Source organism: Nerophis lumbriciformis, linkage group LG36 (genome assembly GCF_033978685.3).
Source record: "Nerophis lumbriciformis linkage group LG36, RoL_Nlum_v2.1, whole genome shotgun sequence".
Lineage (NCBI taxonomy): Eukaryota > Metazoa > Chordata > Actinopteri > Syngnathiformes > Syngnathidae > Nerophis > Nerophis lumbriciformis.
This window is the reverse complement of record NC_084583.2, coordinates 1,923,947-1,942,409: the sequence shown is the minus strand read 5'-3', so window position 1 is coordinate 1,942,409 and position 18,463 is coordinate 1,923,947. Positions and strand designations below refer to the sequence as shown.

The 18,463-nt window shown below is 40.3% G+C and overlaps 1 protein-coding gene across 2 annotated transcripts in view; it reads right to left on the bottom strand.

The window, feature by feature from the left end:
* The window catches only part of LOC133576857 (neuronal acetylcholine receptor subunit alpha-7-like), a 157,371-nt gene that overhangs the window by 77,510 nt on the left and 61,398 nt on the right, over positions 1–18,463 (bottom strand). The window lies entirely within an intron of this gene.

Genomic DNA, 18,463 nt, shown 5'->3' with positions numbered 1-18,463 from the left:
GCAGGATTAGGTCTCTGCTTTTTGCAGATGATTTGGTCCTGATGGCTTCATCTGGCCAGGATCTTCAGCTCTCACTGGATCGGTTCGCAGCTGAGTGTGAAGCGACTGGGATGAGAATCAGCACCTCCAAGTCCGAGTCCATGGTTCTCGCCCGGAAAAGGGTGGAGTGCCATCTCCGGGTTGGGGAGGAGATCTTGCCCCAAGTGGAGGAGTTCAAGTACCTCGGAGTCTTGTTCACGAGTGAGGGAAGAGTGGATCGTGAGATCGACAGGCGGATCGGTGCGGCGTCTTCAGTAATGCGGACGCTGTATCGATCCGTTGTGGTGAAGAAGGAGCTGAGCCGGAAGGCAAAGCTCTCAATTTACCGGTCGATCTAGGTTCCCATCCTCACCTATGGTCATGAGCTTTGGGTTATGACCGAAAGGACAAGATCACGGGTACAAGCGGCCGAAATGAGTTTCCTCCGCCGGGTGGCGGGGCTCTCCCTTAGAGATAGGGTGAGAAGCTCTGTCATCCGGGGGGAGCTCAAAGTAAAGCCGCTGCTCCTCCGCATCGAGAGGAGCCAGATGAGGTGGTTCGGGCATCTGGTCAGGATGCCACCCGAGCGCCTCCCTAGGGAGGTGTTTAGGGCATGTCCGACCGGTAGGAGGCCACGAGGAAGACCCAGGACACGTTGGGAAGACTACGTCTCTCGGCTGGCCTGGGAACGCCTCGGGATCCCCCGGGAGGAGCTGGACGAAGTGGCTGGGGAGAGGGAAGTCTGGGCTTCCCTGCTTAGGCTGCTGCCCCCGCGACCCGACCTCGGATAAGCGGAAGAAGATGGATGGATGGATGGATGGATCTGCAGTGTATGGCTTACTTTCTGTGTGTTTGCACTGACAAATGTGGCACATATGGCAAAGCACCCCCATGTTGTCTGACGGCAGATGATGCAGATGTTAGTTGAAAGCTTAATGTCAGTCTCTTCGGGGATATTAAAATCCCTTGGGGTGTGTTTGTTGGCTTATAACTTGGCTGCTAAGCAAGGATGGTACGGTTCACAAAATCTACAGTTCAGATCTACTGTAAGTCTTGAAGTCTTTATTACGCCATTGTGGCAATTGAGTTCAGCTCGGTGTACGTTGTTGTTGTTTAACACCGCAGAATCCAAAAAATACACAATCAACATTTATCCATTGTGGCTCTGCAAACATATCTTATAAATTAGAACTCAAAACTGGTTGTTAAAGCTCCGACCCTTGAATTAGTGTAAACAAAAAATGTAGCCGGACCATTTATATATTTATATATACATTTATATAACCCTATTATATACCATCAACATAAAGTGAAGCACAAGCTTCATCAGCACGAGAGCTTTCGTTGTTGAAGTCATCACAAAAAATGTCCGTAAATTCATTACATGTTGGTGAAGTACAAAACCCAAAACCAGTGAAGTTGACACGTTGTTTAATTCGTTAAATAAAAACAGAATACAATGATTTGCAAATCCTTTTCAACTTATATTCAATTGAATAGACTGCAAAGACAAGATATTTAATGTTCCAACTGAGAAACTTATTTTTTTTTTTCAAATATACATTAACTTAGAATTTAATGGCAGCAACACATTGCAAGAAAGTTGGCACTGGGGCATTTTTACCACTGTGTTACATGGCCTTTCCTTTTAACAACACTCAGTAAACGTTTGGGAAGTGAGGAGACTAATTTTTGAAGCTTGTCAGGTGGAATTATTTCCTATTCTTGCTTGATGTACAGCTTAAGTTGTTCAACAGTCCGGGGTCTCCGTTGTGCAATTTTAGGCTTCATAATCCAATGGGAGACAGGTCTGGACTACAGGCAAGCCAGTTTAGTACCCACACTCTTTTACTATGAAGCCACGCTGTTGTAACTCGTGGCTTGGCATTGTCTTGCTGAAATAAGCAGGGGCGTCCATGATAACGTTGCTTGCATTGCAACATATGTTGCTCCAAAACCTGTGTGTACCTTTAAGCATTAATGGTGCCTTCACAGATGTGTAAGGTACCCATGCCTTGGGCACTAATACACCCCCATACCATGCTGGCTTTTCAACTTTGCGCCTAGAACAATCCGGATGGTTCTTTTCCTCTTTGTTCCGGAGGACACAACGCCACTACAGTTTCCAAAAACAATGTGAAATGTGGACTCATCAGACCACAGAACACTTTTCCTACTTCGCATCAGTCCATCTTAGAGGAGCTCGGGCCCAGCCAAGCCAGTGGCGTTTCTGGGTGTTGTTGATAAATGGCTTTGGCTTTGCATAGTAGAGTTTTAACTTGCACTTACAGATGTAGCGACAAACTGTAGTTACTGACAGTGGTTTTCTGAAGTGTTCCTGAACCCTTTTGGTGATATCCTTTACACACTGATGTTGCTTGTTGATGCAGTACCGCCTGAGGGATCAAAGGTCACGGCATTCAATGTTGGTTTTCAGGCTTGCTGCTAACGTGCAGTGATTTCTCCAGATTCTCTGAACCTTTTGATATTATATATTTGCCTGTTCACCTGTAGGATGTTCCAAATAAGTGTTTGATGAGCATTCCTCAACTTTATCAGTATTTATTGCCACCTTTCCCAACTTCTTTGTCACGTGTTGCTGGCATCAAATTCTAAATTAATGATTATTTGCAAAAAAAAAAAAAGTTTATCAGTTTGAACATCAAATATGTTGTCTTTGTAGCATATTCAACTGAATATGGCTTGAAAATGATTTGCAAATCATTGTATTCCGTTTATATTTACATCTAACACAATTTCCTAACTCATATGGAAACTGGGTTTGTAAGTCAATTTACCAAAAGTGTATTTATTAAACAGTTATTAAGCAGTGGCACAAACATTCATGTCATTTCCAAAACAGAAAGTGCAAGATTGTCAGAGACATTTTAAAACAAGCTATGAGTGCACTTTTGTGCATGATGTCACTAAGATGACATATCAAAACAACACTAAATTAAAAGTGCACTTTTTGTACAGAACGCCACAACAATAGTTTAAAACAAATAAAGTGCACTTTTGTGCATGATGTCACACAAGATATTTCAATAAGTGTCAAATAAAAATGAGCTGCATAATAGGAAATCAAATAGTGTACGTCCTTCGTTATGTGGTAGGTTCCTGCGGACGTTATCTCCTTCTGTTGTTGACTATTTGTTCCATACGGTGTTGATGTGGAAATGGTTGCTTGGGCATTTTGTTGACATGCGGAGTTTCAAGCACTCTTCATTCTCTAGCGGGTGACTTTTCAAATGATGCTACATATTAGCAGTGCTGCTACTTTTTGTAGTAACGCTTTTGCCCCACACTTGACATATTACGGTTGTCTGTTCGACATATTCCCGCTTAAAGCCAAACCACCGCCAGACGATGGACCCCCTGCTGTTTTTCTTGGGAATTAATTCTTCCTTCATTTGTGACCATATTCGCACCTTCTTTCTCTCGTATTACCACTCGCACCACAGCTAACGTTACCCATGCCGCTACCTCTCTGCTACGCGAGGGCGTATACGTATGTGACGTATGTAAGAAGGTGCGCTTGTTTTACGTCTCTGTGAGAAGAAGAGACAAGAAAGAGTGATAAAAGCCTGTGTAATGCCCACAGCTAAAAGCAACTGCGTGAGAACGTATACTCCAATATCACCATATAGTCATTTTCTATATCGCACAGAGACAAACCCGCGATATATCGAGTATATTCGATATATCGCCCAGCCCTAGTAGAACGTCCGGTGGGTCGGATTGAAAATCTTAATGGGCCGCAGGCCACATGCGGCCAAGGTCTTGTTTAGGGGGAGAATTGGGATTCAGCCTTAAAAGTGGAGCCTCTTTTTTTTGGCAGACCCCCGGACCTTGACTTCGAGATCCTCAATCACCGAGCCTTTAACGCCAAACTGAGAAATCTTCTGCATCCAAGATGTGAGTGCCTTTGTCTGGTTGATTTTCTGGTTAAAGTTTGTCCCTAGCTGCTCTTTGCTGCATTTGGATCTATGGACCCTTTAAATGTTTTATGTACACAGCTAAGGAGGAACTAATGAAAAATAACATAAAATCTCTCACCACCTCTTTGGCGATAATGGTGAGCCAAGGAAATAACGATGCAATGTCTATAAGCAGGGGTGCTCATTACGTCGATCGCGAGCTACCGGTCGATCTCGGAGGGTGTGTCAGTCGATCACCAGCCAGCCATTAAAAAAATAGTCCTAAAAATGAGCAATCATAAATCTTCACTATGACGTCACTTTCGTCACTTGATTGACATTCACGGCACCCGAGGGTCTTCTGAGATGACGCTGGCTGCTGCCAGCTCATTAAAATTACCGACTGGAAGGCGAGAAACACTTTATTTCAACAGACTCTGGCGCGTACCTGTCATCAACTCCAAAGACCGACTGCACAGTTGCACAATAAAAGCGCTACTTCCTCCTGCCTGCGCTACCAAAATAAGAGTCTCCGAAAGCTGGCGTGCACAAGCTAGCAAGCTACGGAGTTTGCCGACAATGTATTTCTTGTAAAGTGTATACAAAGGAGTACGGAAGCTGGATAAATAAAATGCCAAAAACCAACCACTTTCATGTGGTATTGGACAGAAAGGAGGACTTTTTTTCTCCTCCATTCGAAAATGCGGACCTTATTAGCACCACTGTCTGATTCCTATCAATGCAAGTCATCACAATCAGGTAATACACCAACTTATATTCTTGTCTTCATGAAAGAAAGGAATCTATATGTGTTAAACATGCTTGTATTATCTTTAAACACTTTTAACTTATTAACAATATTAACTATATGTGTTAAACATGCTTGTTTTATCTTTAAACACCTTTAACTTATTACCAATATTAACTATAAGTGTTAAACATGCTTGTATTATCTTTAAACACCTTTAACTTGTTAACAATATTAACTATATGTGTTAAACATGCTTGTATTATCTTTAAACACCTTTAATTTATTAACAATATTAACTATATGTGTTAAACATGCTTGCATTATCACTAAACATCTTTAACTTGTTAACAATATTAACTATATGTGTTAAACATGTTTGCATTATCTTTAAACACCTTTAACTTAACAATATTAACTATATGTGTTAAACATGCTTGTATTATCATTAATCACCTTTAACTTGTTAACAATATTAACTATATGTATTAAACAAACTTGTATTTTCATTAAACACCTTTAATTTATTAACAATATTAACTATATGTGTTAAACATGCTTGTATTATCATTAAACACCTTTAACTTGTTAACAAAAACATATATTTCATAAATAAGTAAATATAAATTATATATATATGAATGAGGTAGATCCCCACGACTTGATCAATTGAAAAGTAGCTCGCCTGCAGAAAAAGTGTGAGCACCCCTGGTCTGTAGTGTCCAACAAAATAGAATCTATAAAGGTAAAAAAAATAAAAACAACAGAAATGCACAAAAACATAATTTAATGTCTGTTTGGATTAGAGATGTCCGATAATATCGGAATGACGACATTATCGGCGGATAAATGCTTTAAAATGTAATATTGGAAATTATCGGTATCGATTTCAAAAAGTAAAATTTATGACTTTTAAAAACGCCGCTGTACGGAGTGGTACACGGACGTAGGGAGAAGTACAGAGCGCCAATAAACCTTAAAGGCACTGCCTTTGCGTGCCAGCCCAATCACATAATATTTGTGGCTTTTACACTCACACAAGTGAATGCAAATCATACTTGGTCAACAGCCATACAGGTCACACTGAGGGTGGCCGTATAAACAACTTTAACACTGTTACAAATACGCGCCACACTGTGAACCCACACCAAACAAGAATGACAAACACATTTCGGGAGGACATCCGCACCGTAACACAACATAAACACAACAGAACAAATACCCAGAACCCCTTGCAGCACTAACTCTTCCGGGACGCTACAATAAACACCCCCCCAACCCCGCCCACCTCAACCTCCTCATGCTCTCTCAGGGAGAGCATGTCCCAAATTCCAAGATGCTGTTTTGAGGCATGTTCAAAAAAATAATGCACTTTGTGACTTCAATAATAAATATGGCAGTGCCATGTTGGCACTTTTTTTCCATAACTTGAGTTGATTTGTTTTGGAAAACCTTGTTACATTGTTTAATGCATCCAGCGGGGCATCACAACAAAATTAGGCATAATGATGTGTTAATTCCACGACTGCATATATCGGTATCGGTTGATATCTGAATCGGTAATTAAGAGTTGGACAATATCGGAATATCGGATATCGGCAAAAAAGCCATTATCAGACATCTCTAGTTTGGATGAATAAAAACTGACAGGATTGGTGCTATTTTTTTTATGAAGAACATTGATGAACAAATCTTAGGGGAAAAAAGCAGTACAAGTCAATAAAACAATACCAATATATATCGCGATAGATACGTAATCAATATCAATAAAAAATGTGTTAAATATAATGTTTGATATATATGAATTTTTTTAGGGGTCGGAAGAAACCAGGAAGAATGAAGCATGGTTGGTTGCATGAACAACGGCACTCGTGGTCTGGTAACCTAGAAAAACAAGAAGTGATCACTAAGCAATGAGGGACACGCTAACTATCAAGTTTGGTCGCGCCATCTTGCTGTCTCGCTGTTGATTCTCTGCATGGGGTGAGAGGGGAAACTAAAAACGAGCGCTGCAGAGAGCGAAGAAATCGTCAGTGGAACAGGAAAAGTCACCTAAGACAGTTTTTTGGGGATATTTTCAAACAGAGTTTTTAGCCACGCTGATCTTTTCTTTTCAACCCTGGTCCGTTCTCTATTTGGATGTACGGAAACAACAGGTAGGAACTAAAGTGCAGGACTGTATAAATACAATAAATAACATAATATAAAAAAATTTGCTACTTTAAAATAATCATTTGGTCTAAGAATATTAAAATAATACCGTATTTTCCGGACCATAGCCCGAACCGGATTATAAGGAGCACTGCCGATGAATGGTCTATTTTCGAAAATGTTTCATATATAAGGCGCACCGGATTATAGGGCGCATTAAAGGAGTCATATTATTTTTTTTTAATTTCTAACTGTAAAAGACTTCCTTGTGGTCTACATAACATGTGTGGTGGTTCTTTGGTCAAAATGTTGCATAGATGATGTTTTACAGACCATTTTCAAGCCGCTTTCTGACAGCTGTTCTGGATGCGGCGTTTTGTGGGCAGTCTTATTTACGTGGCTCACCTTCAACGGCGTCTTCTCTCCGTCATCTTTGTTGTAGCGGTGTAGCGTGCAAGGACGGGAGTGGAAGAAGCGTCAAAAGATGGAGCTAACTGTTTTAATGACATTCAGACTTTACTTCAATCAATAACGGAGCAGCATCTTCTCATCTGGAAACAACAACAAGGCCGGAAATGTGTTCCGTGAAAAACTGTCCGACCGGAACTCTCTAATAACTAAAGTTCCTTGGGTAAATAATGTAAACTCACTAAACCGGTATGTTTTAGTGCTTTCATGGCGAGTTTACTGACAGATATAAGTAAGAACTTTTCACTACTTTATATTAGCAATGGCAACAGCAGAAGATGAATGCCACATAAGAAGATAGAGAAAAAGAAGAAGCTTATGACTGCTGCGGACGCGAGCACATTTTCACATTTTATGAAGATCCCAAAAACAGATCAGCAGGTACCAGAAGGTAAGAAAAGTTGATTTTCGGTAACATTGCGAAACAAAACGCCAGGTAATATGTCTGCTAATAGATGCCATTTTGCGGTCCCTATACACACACTATGATAATATTTTATATTTAATGCACCGACAATCCATCAAGCGGTGCGGCTTCATAGATTACCGAAGTCGTACTAAAAACATTTTGACAGATTTTTTAGCGCCGTGTGTGATGTTCTATATTCTCAATGGAACATTTAACGTTTTGTTGATGTTTACTGCCATCATATTGCAGTCTGCACGTGTCTCCTATATGACTGCCATTTACTGGTCACACTTATCATTACACTATGTCCATTCATCCATCCATTTTCCTCCGCTTATCCGAGGTCGCGTCGCGGGGGCAGCAGCCTAAGCAGGGAAGCCCAGACTTCCCTTTCCCCAGCCACTACATCCAGCTCCTCCCGGGGGATCCCGAGGTGTTCCCAGGCCAGCCGGGAGACATAATCTTCCCAACGTGTCCTGGGTCTTCCCCGTGGCCTCCTACCGGTCGGACGTGCCTTAAACACCTCCCTTAGGGAGGCGTTCGGGTGGCATCCGCATTTAAAGGCCTACTGAAATGTGATTTTCTTATTTAAACGGGGATAGCAGGTCCATTCTATGTGTCATACTTGATCATTTCGCGATATTGCCATATTTTTGCTGAAAGGATTTAGTAGAGAACATCGACGATAAAGTTCGCAACTTTTGGTCGCTGATAAAAAAGCCTTGCCTGTACCGGAAGTAGCAGACGAGTAGCGTGACGTCACAGGCTGTGGAGCTCCTCACATCTGCACAATGTTTACAATCATGGCCACCAGCAGCGAGAGCGATTCGGACCGAGAAAGCGACAATTTCCCCATTAATTTGAGCGAGGATGAAAGATTTGTGGATGAGGAAAGTGAGAGTGAAGGACTAGAGGGCAGTGGGAGCGATTCAGATAGGGAAGATGCTGTGAGAGGCGGGTGGGACCTGATATTCAGCTGGGAATGACTAAAACAGTAAATAAACACAAGATTAGCCACAACACAACCAGGCTTATATTTAATATACCACAAATTAATCCCGCATAACAAACACCGTCCATATAACCTGCCAATACAACTCAAACACCTGCACAACACACTCAATCCCACAGCCCAAAGTACCGTTCACCTCCCCAAAGTTCATACAGCACATATATTTCCCCAAAGTTACGTACGTGACATGCACATAGCGGCACGCACGTACAGGCAAGCGATCAAATGTTTGGAAGCCGCAGCTGCATGCGTACCCACAGTACCGTGTCTGCGCATCCAACTCAAAGTCCTCCTGGTAAGAGTCTCTGTTGTCCCAGTTCTCCACAGGCCAATGGTAAAGCTTGACTGTCATCTTCCGGGAATGTAAACAATGAAACACCGGCTGTGTTTGTGTTGTTGCTGCAGTCGGCCGCAATACACCGCTTCCCACCTACAGCTTTCTTCTTTGCTGTCTCCATTGTTCATTGAACAAATTGCAAAAGATTCACCAACACAGATGTCCAGAATACTGTGGAATTTTGCCATGAAAACAGACGACTTAATAGCTGGCCACCATGCTGTCCCAAAATGTCATCCACAATCCGTGAAGTCACGCGCTGACGTCATCATACCGAGACGTTTTCAGCAGGATATTTCGCGCAAAATTTAAAATTGCACTTTAGTAAGCTAACCCGGCCGTATTGGCATGTGTTGCAATGTTAAGATTTCATCATTGATATATAAACTATAAGACTGCGTGGTCGGTAGTAGTGGGTTTCAGTAGGCCTTTAAGTGCGCCTTATAGTCCGAAAAATACGGTATTTTTCTCCCGGTCCTTATTTTTCATAGGTCATGAAAATTATCGAGATATATCCACCAATACAAAAACCGTATATCGTGATATAGTTATAGCCGTATCGCCAAGCCCAATTGTAATGTATTGCAGGGTTATTTATGTTGGCTCCAAAAGCATTCAGGCGAGACTTTGCTCGAGAATTCTGAGAGAGTATTAATGAACGATGTGTGAGCGTGTGTGTGTGTGTGTGTGTGTCCGGAACCGTGTGAATCAGTCCAGAGGGTCTTTGTGGAATCGAAGTCAAACAGCAGAAGTGCATTACTTCCGCCAGCATTTAACAGGGCTTCATAGGCACAAAGTGGCAGCACATTATGTCCCGTGGATGCATATGGCTACGGTCGTAGACACATTAGACTAAAAAAGAAAATGAGGTAATTTCTATTGCCCGCAGAGAAGAAAAAAAAGGGGGGAAAAAAAGTGCATAGAATATGATGTACCACCTCGTTCTGTCATGCGCAAACATTACTTTTTAATAACCCCTCTAGCACAAGTAGTCATTGGAATTGACTGGTCCATAATAAAACCGTGACAAAGACATTTATCATCTCTCCACTGATGGGACACATTAGTGCTTGCACATAACAACACATTACGTTAAATAACTTTAAATGTAAAATATGCAAACAGCAGTTTCCCATTCAATGCCACTTAGTGACATGTACCGTATTTTTCGGACTATAAGGCGCACTTAAAATCCTTTCGTTTTCTCAAAAATCGACAGTGCGCCTTATAACGTACGGAATAATTTTGGTTGTGCTTACCAACCTCGAAGCTATTTTATTTGGTACATGGTGTAATGATAAGTGTAACCAGTAGATGGCAGTCACACATAAGCATACTTGCCAACCTTGAGACCTCCGATTTCGAGAGGTGGGGAGTGGTCGGGGTGGGGCGGGGGCGTGGTTGGGGGCGGGGCTAAAAGGGGAGGAGTATATTTACAGCTAGAATTCACCAAGTCAAGTATTTCATATATATATATATATATATATATATATATATATATATATATATATATATATATATATATACATATACATATATGTAAGAAATACTTGACTTTCAGTGAATTCTAGCTATATATATATTTATGTTATTATATATATATATATATATATATATATATATATATATATATATATATATATATATATATATATATATATAAAAGAAATACTTGAATTTCAGTGTTCATTTATTTACACATATACACACACATAACTCGTCTACTCATTGTTGAGTTAAGGGTTGAATTGTCCATCCTTGTTCTATTCTCTGTCACTATTTTTCTAACCTTGCGGAACACCCTTTCGCAGGTACCCAGAAAGGTTTCGAGTACCACCAAAAAAACTGAATCTCTGAAGACAGTATAAAAATCTGTGTTAAAGGTGTACAAATACTGTTTGTATAATAAGCATGTTATTTTTTTTACAAATGAAGGTTAAGAGTTCAGTACTAAAAAAAAAAAAAGAAAGTTTTTTAATTGAGCTGCTGCATTTTTTGGTTGGGTTGTTTATTTATTTTGAGTAATTTCTATACATTTCTAAAAGGGGAATAATGTAATAGAGTGATCTATGTTTGTCTGTTGCCATCTCCTGGTGAATGTTGGCTATAGCGTACTGGGGTTACTTTTTGGTTGGCCAACGATTTACGTGGTGTTGTGCACCTGACGTCACTCAGGTTCGCATGGAGCTGGAGGGGGCGTGGCTTCCAGCTCCGCCTGAATTTTGGGAGATTTTCGGGAGAAAATTTGTCCCGGGAGGTTTTCGGGAGAGGCGCTGAATTTCGGAAGTCTCCCGGAAAATCCGGGAGGGTTGGCAAGTATGCACATAAGAAATACGTGTAAACTGCAATATGACGCCAGTAAACAACACCAAAACTTTTAATGTTCCATTAAGAATGAAGAACATTACACACGGCTGTTACGGTTTGGTTGCAGTTTACTGCGCTGTTCGTTCTCCCGGGATGCAAACGGACGACTCCGGACAGGACTTGTAGGTAGGAACATGATTTAATCTTAAACAAATCAAAGAGGTACACAAACAGAAAACAAACCGACAGAACAAGGTGCCGATCGCACTTGAAGCTAAACACTTAGCAGGGGCTAGGAGACGAGCAAAACTTACGTAACCGTAGCGTGAAGCAAACAAGGAAGCCAGACTGAGCGTGACGAGCAAGGTGAATAAAAAGCTCTCTGATTAGTGGTTGACAGCAGCTGAGCGTGGGACCACTAACCAGAGGCAGGTGAACCCAATTAATCCCCATGGTGACCAAAATAAACCCAGGAGTGCACACAACAGGAACTCAGGGAGTCCAAAACTAACAGAACATAACTAACCAAAACATGATCCGGACCATGGATGCTGACAACGGCGCTCAAAAAGCTGATGCAGCCGCACCGCATGATGGATTGTCGGCGCGTTACGGCTACAGTAGTCAGACGTACTCATCAACATACGAGTATTAGTATGGTGCGTGTATAAGGACCGCAAAATAGCAGACATTTTATCGGGTGTTTTGTTTTCGCATGCAAAACCAACTTTTCTTACCTTCTGGTACCTGCTGATGTGTATTTGGGATCTGGATAAGTCCCGAAAATTTGCGCGCGTTTGTCTTTGTAGTCCGTGCCGACACCGTAGTCCAGGGGCGCTCACACTTTTTCTGCAGGCAAGCTACTTTTCAATTGATCAAGTCGTGGGGATCTACCTCATTCATATATATAATTTACATTTACTTATTTATGAAATATATGTTTTTGTTAATAAGTTAAAGATGTTTAATGATAATGCAAGCATGTTTAACACATATAGTTAATATTGTTAAAAAATTAAAGGTGTTTAATGATAATACAAGCATGTTTAACACATAATTAATATTGTTAAAAAATTAAAGGTGTTTAATGATAATACAAGTATGTTTAATACATATAGTTAATATTGTTAACAAGTAAAAGGTGTTTAAAGATAATGCAAGCATGTTTAACACATATAGTTAATATTGTTAAAAAATTAAAGGTGTTTAATGATAATACAAGCATGTTTAATACATATAGTTAATATTGTTAACAACTTAAAGGTGTTTAAAGATAATACAAGCATGTTTAACACATATCGTTAATATTGTTAACAAGTTAAAGGTGTTTAATGATAATGCAAGCATGTTTAACACATATAGTTAATATTGTTAAAAAATTAAAGGTGTTTAATGATAATACAAGAATGTTTAATACATATAGTTAATATTGTTAACAACTTAAAGGTGTTTAAAGATAATACAAGCATGTTTAACACATATAGTTAATATTGTTAATAAGTTAAAGGTGTTTAAAGATAATACAAGCATGTTTAACACATATAGTTAACATTGTTAATAAATTAAAGGTGGTTAAAGATAATACAAGCATGTTTAACACAAATAGATTCCTTTCTTTCATGAAGACAAGAATATAAGTTGGTGTATTACCTGATTCTGATGACTTGCATTGATAGGAATCAGACAGTGGTGCTGATAACGTCCGCATTTTCGAATGGAGGAGAAAAAAAGTCCTCCTTTCTGTCCAATACCACATGATCATTAGCCCTCGCAAAAATGACTAATGATCTACTGCTAACGATGGATTCTGATGCGTCATCTATGTTGCTGCTTCTTGATCTTAGCGCTGCTTTCGATACCGTCGATCATAATATTTTATTAGAGCGTATCAAAACACGTATTGGTATGTCAGACTTAGCTTTGTCGTGGTTTAACTCTTATCTTACTGACAGGATGCAATGCGTCTCCCATAATAATGTGACCTCGGACTATGTTAAGGTAACGTGCGGAGTTCCTCAGGGTTCGGTTCTTGGCCCTGCACTCTTTAGTATTTACATGCTGCCGCTAGGCGACATCATACGCAAATACGGTGTTAGCTTTCATTGTTATGCTGATGACAGCCAACTCTACATGCCCCTAAAGCTGACCAACACGCCGGATTGTAGTCAGCTGGAGGCGTGTCTTAATGAAATTAAACAATGGATGTCCGCTAACTTCTTGCAACTCAACGCCAAGAAAACGGAAATGCTGATTATCGGTCCTGCTAAACACCGACATTTATTTAATAATACCACCTTAACATTTGACAACCAAACAATTACACAAGGCGAATCAGTAAAGAATCTGGGTATTATCTTCAACCCAACTCTCTCCTTTGAGTCACACATTAAGAGTGTTACTAAAACGGCCTTCTTTCATCTCCGTAATATCGCTAAAATTCGTTCTATTTTATCCACTAGCGACGCTGAGATCATTATTCATGCGTTCGTTACGTCTCGTCTCGACTACTGTAACGTATTATTTTCGGGTCTCCCTATGTCTAGCATTAAAAAATTACAGTTGGTACAAAATGCGGCTGCTAGACTTTTGACAAGAACAAGAAAGTTTGATCATATTACGCCTATACTGGCTCACCTGCACTGGCTTCCTGTGCACTTAAGATGTGACTTTAAGGTTTTACTACTTACGTATAAAATACTACACGGTCTAGCTCCGTCCTATCTTGTCGATTGCATTGTACCATATGTCCCGGCAAGAAATCTGCGTTCAAAGAACTCCGGCTTATTAGTGATTCCCAGAGCCCAAAAAAAGTCTGCGGGCTATAGAGCGTTTTCTATTCGGGCTCCAGTACTATGGAATGCCCTCCCGGTAACAATTAGAGATGCTACCTCAGTAGAAGCATTTAAGTCCCATCTTAAAACTCATTTGTATACTCTAGCCTTTAAATAGCCCCCCTGTTAGACCAGTTGATCTGCCGTTTCTTTTCTTTTCTCCTCTGCTCCCCTTTTCCTTGAGGGGGGGGGGGGGGCACAGGTCCGGTGGCCATGGATGAAGTGCTGGCTGTCCAGAGTCGGGACCCGGGGTGGACCGCTCGCCTGTGCATCGGCTGGGAACATCTCTGCGCTGCTGACCCGTCTCCGCTCGGGATGGTGTCCTGCTGGCCCCACTATGGACTGGACTCTTACTATTATGTTGGATCCACTATGGACTGGACTCTCACAATATTATGTCAGACCCACTCGACATCCATTGCTTTCGGTCTCCCCTAGAGGGGGGGGGGTTACCCACATATGCGGTCCTCTCCAAGGTTTCTCATAGTCATTCACATCGACGTCCCACTGGGGTGAGTTTTTCCTTGCCCGTATGTGGGCTTTGTACCGAGGATGTCGTTGTGGCTTGTGCAGCCCTTTGAGACACTTGTGATTTAGGGCTATATAAATAAAGATTGATTGATTGATTGATGAAAGTGGTTGGTTTTTGGCATCTTATTTGTCCAGCTTCCGTACTCCTTTGTATACACTTTACAAGAAATACATTGTCGGCAAACTCCGTAGCTTGCTAGCTTGTGCACGCCAGCTTTCTGAGACTCTTATTTTGTGAGCACAACTGTGCAACTGTGCAGTCGGTCTTTGGAGTTTTGACGACAGGTACGGCGCCAGAGTCTGTTGAAATAAAGTGTTTCTTGCCTTCCAGTCGGTAATTTTAATGAGCTGGCAGCAGCCAGCGTCATCTCAGAAGACCCTCGGGTGCCGTGAATGTCAATCAAGTGACGAAAGTGACGTCATAGTGAAGATTTATGATCGCTCATTTTTAGGACTATTTTTTTAATGCCTGGCTGGTGATCGACTGACACACCCTCCGAGATCGACCGGTAGCTCGCAATCGACGTAATGAGCACCCCTGCCGTAGTCGATAAGCTTCTTCTTTTTCACTATCTTCTTGTTATGGGACATTCATCCTCCGCTGTTGCCATTTCTAATATAAAGTAGCGTAAAGTTCTTACTTATATCTGTCAGTAGCTTCACTATGGAAGCGCTAAAAACTACCGGTGTAGTGAGTTTACATTATTCACCCACAAAACTTTATTTATTACAGAGTTCTGGTCGGATGGTTTTTCACGGGACACATTTCTGGCCTTGTTGCACTACACTGCAAAAACTGAAATCTAAGTAGGATTAAATACCTCAAATAAGGGTGATACTTGCTTATTTTCTGTCTGATAAGATAATTCTTCTCACTTAGCAGATTTTATGTTGGAGTGTTTTACTTGTTTTAAGGGTTTTGGTCCTAAATGATCTCAGTAAGATATTACAGCTTGTTGCTGAGATTTGATGACCTATATTGAGTAAAACATGCTTGAAACTAGAATATCAACTGTTGCAAAGCTGTGTCATCAACACACACAAGTATAAAACTATTTTTTTTAAGTAATAATTTCTTACTTCAAGCATGAAAAAAAAATCATGATGCCGAGCGCACATCATTATGTCAAGATAATGGCACTAGCATTTACTTAATTTAAGAATATTTTTCAACATATTGAGCAAAAAGGTCTCTTTTTTTTTTCTACCAAGAAAAGTGCACTTGTTACTTGTGAGAATATACTTATTTTAAGGTATTTTGGGGTTCATTGAGGTGAGCTAATTTTACTTGTTTTGGACAGTCTTGATAAGCCGAATTTTCTTGTTCTATTGGCAGATAATTTTGCTTAGTTCAAATAAAATACCCCTAATTTTTGTATTATTTTTTTTTGTTTTTGAACACTGACTTTTTGCAGTGTCGTGAGCCGTGGATGAGGAGAGGCTGCTCCGTTATTGATTGAAGTAAAGTCTGAATGTCATTAAAACAGTTAGCTCCATCTTTTGACACTTCTTCCACCCCTGTCCTTGCACGCTACACCGCTACAACAAAGATGACATCATCTATGCAACATTTTGACCAAAGAACCATCATTACATGTTATGCAGACCATAAGGAAGTGTTTTCCATTTAGAAAAAATAAAAATAAAAAATGATTCCTTTAATGCACCTTATAATCTAGTGCATTACTGCATATTCATTCATTTCTCTATTTTTTTTTAACATGTTCTATAAACTGCTTAGTATTTCAACTGCGCCTCAACATGCCATCTGTATTTTAGAATAGAATAGAATGAATATAATCGACTTTATTGTCATTATATTTGCATATAATGAGATTAAGGACTCCAACTTAAGGTGCGGCAGTGGGAACAAATATGGGGTAAAAATAAATTACACAAGAGGTAATAAAGAAAAAAACTAAGAATTGAAATAAACAGACAAATATCCAATAAAAATAATAAGCAATCCTGTACAATATACAAACCCTGTTTCCATATGAGTTGGAAAATTGTGTTAGATGTAAAAATAAACGGAATACAATGATTTGCAAATCCTTTTCAACCCATATTCAATTGAATGCACAACAAAGACAAGATATTTGATGTTCAAACTCATAAACTTTATTTTTTTTTGCAAATAATAATTAACTTAGAATTTCATGGCTGCAAGACGTGCCAAAGTAGTTGGGAAAGGGCATGTTCACCACTGTGTTACATGGCCTTTCCTTTTAACAACACTCAGTAAACGTTTGGGAACTGAGGAGACACATTTTTTAAGCTTCTCAGGTGGAATTCTTTCCCATTTTTGCTTGAGGTGCAGCTTAAGTTGTTCAACAGTCCAGAGGTCTCCGTTGTGGTATTTTAGGCTTCATAATGCGCCACACATTTTCAATGGGAGACATGTCTGGACTACAGGCAGGCCAGTCTAGTACCCGCACTGTTTTACTATGAAGCCACGTTGATGTAACACGTGGCTTGGCATTGTCTTGCTGAAAAAAGCAGGGGCGTCCATGGTAACGTTGCTTGGATGGCAACATATGTTGCTCCAAAACCTGTGTGTACCTTTCAGCATTAATGGCGCCTTCACAGATGTGTAAGTTACCCATGTCTTGGGCACTAATACACCCCCATACAATCACAGATGCTAGCTTTTCAACTTTGAGCCTATAACAATCCGGATGGTTCTTTTCCTCTTTGGTCCGGAGGACACGACGTCCACAGTTTCCAAAAACAATTTGAAATGTGGACGCGTCAGACCACAGAACACTTTTCCACTTTGTATCAGTCCATCTTAGATGACCTCAGGCCCAGCGAAGCCGGCGGCTTTTCTGGGTGTTGTTGATAAACGGTTTTCGCCTTGCATAGGAGAGTTTTAACTTGCACTTGCAGACGTAGCGACCAACTGTAGTTACTGACAGTGGGTTTCTGAAGTGTTCCTGAGCCCATGGGGTGATAGCCTTTACAAACTGATGTCACTTGTTGATGCAGTACAGCCTGAGAGATCGAAGGTCACGGGCTTAGCTGCTTACGTGCAGTGATTTCTTCAGATTCTCTGAACCCTTTGATGATATTACGGACCGTAGATGGTGAAATCCCTAAATGCCTTGCAATAGCTGGTTGAGAAAGGTTTTTCTTAAACTGTTCAACAATTTGCTCACGCATTTGTTGACAAAGTGGTGACCCTTGCCCCATCCTTGTTTGTGAATGACTGAGCATTTCATGGAATCTACTTTTATACCCAATCATGGCACCCACCTGTTCCCAATTTGCCTGTTCACCTGTGGGATGTTCCAAATAAGTGTTTGATGAGCATTCCTTCACTTTATCAGTATTTTTTGCCACCTTTCCCAACTTCTTTGTTACGTGTTGCTGGCATCAAATTCTAAAGTTAATGATTATTTGCAAAAAAAAAAAAATGTTTATCAGTTTGAACATCAAATATGTTGTCTTTGTAGCATATTCAACTGAATATGGGTTGAAAATGATTTGCAAATCATTGTATTCCGTTTATATTTACATCTAACACAATTTCCCAACTCATATGGAAACGGGGTTTGTACAAAACGCTATAGAAATACAAAATACTGTACAATATACAGATCAAGACAAGAGTACCGGAGTAATAAATAACAATCAGTGTCGGATGTATTGCACTCGAAGGGTAATATTGCACAGTAGGGTATTAGGGTAGGATATTGTATAGGGGTGAATTATTATTATAAATTTGAGTT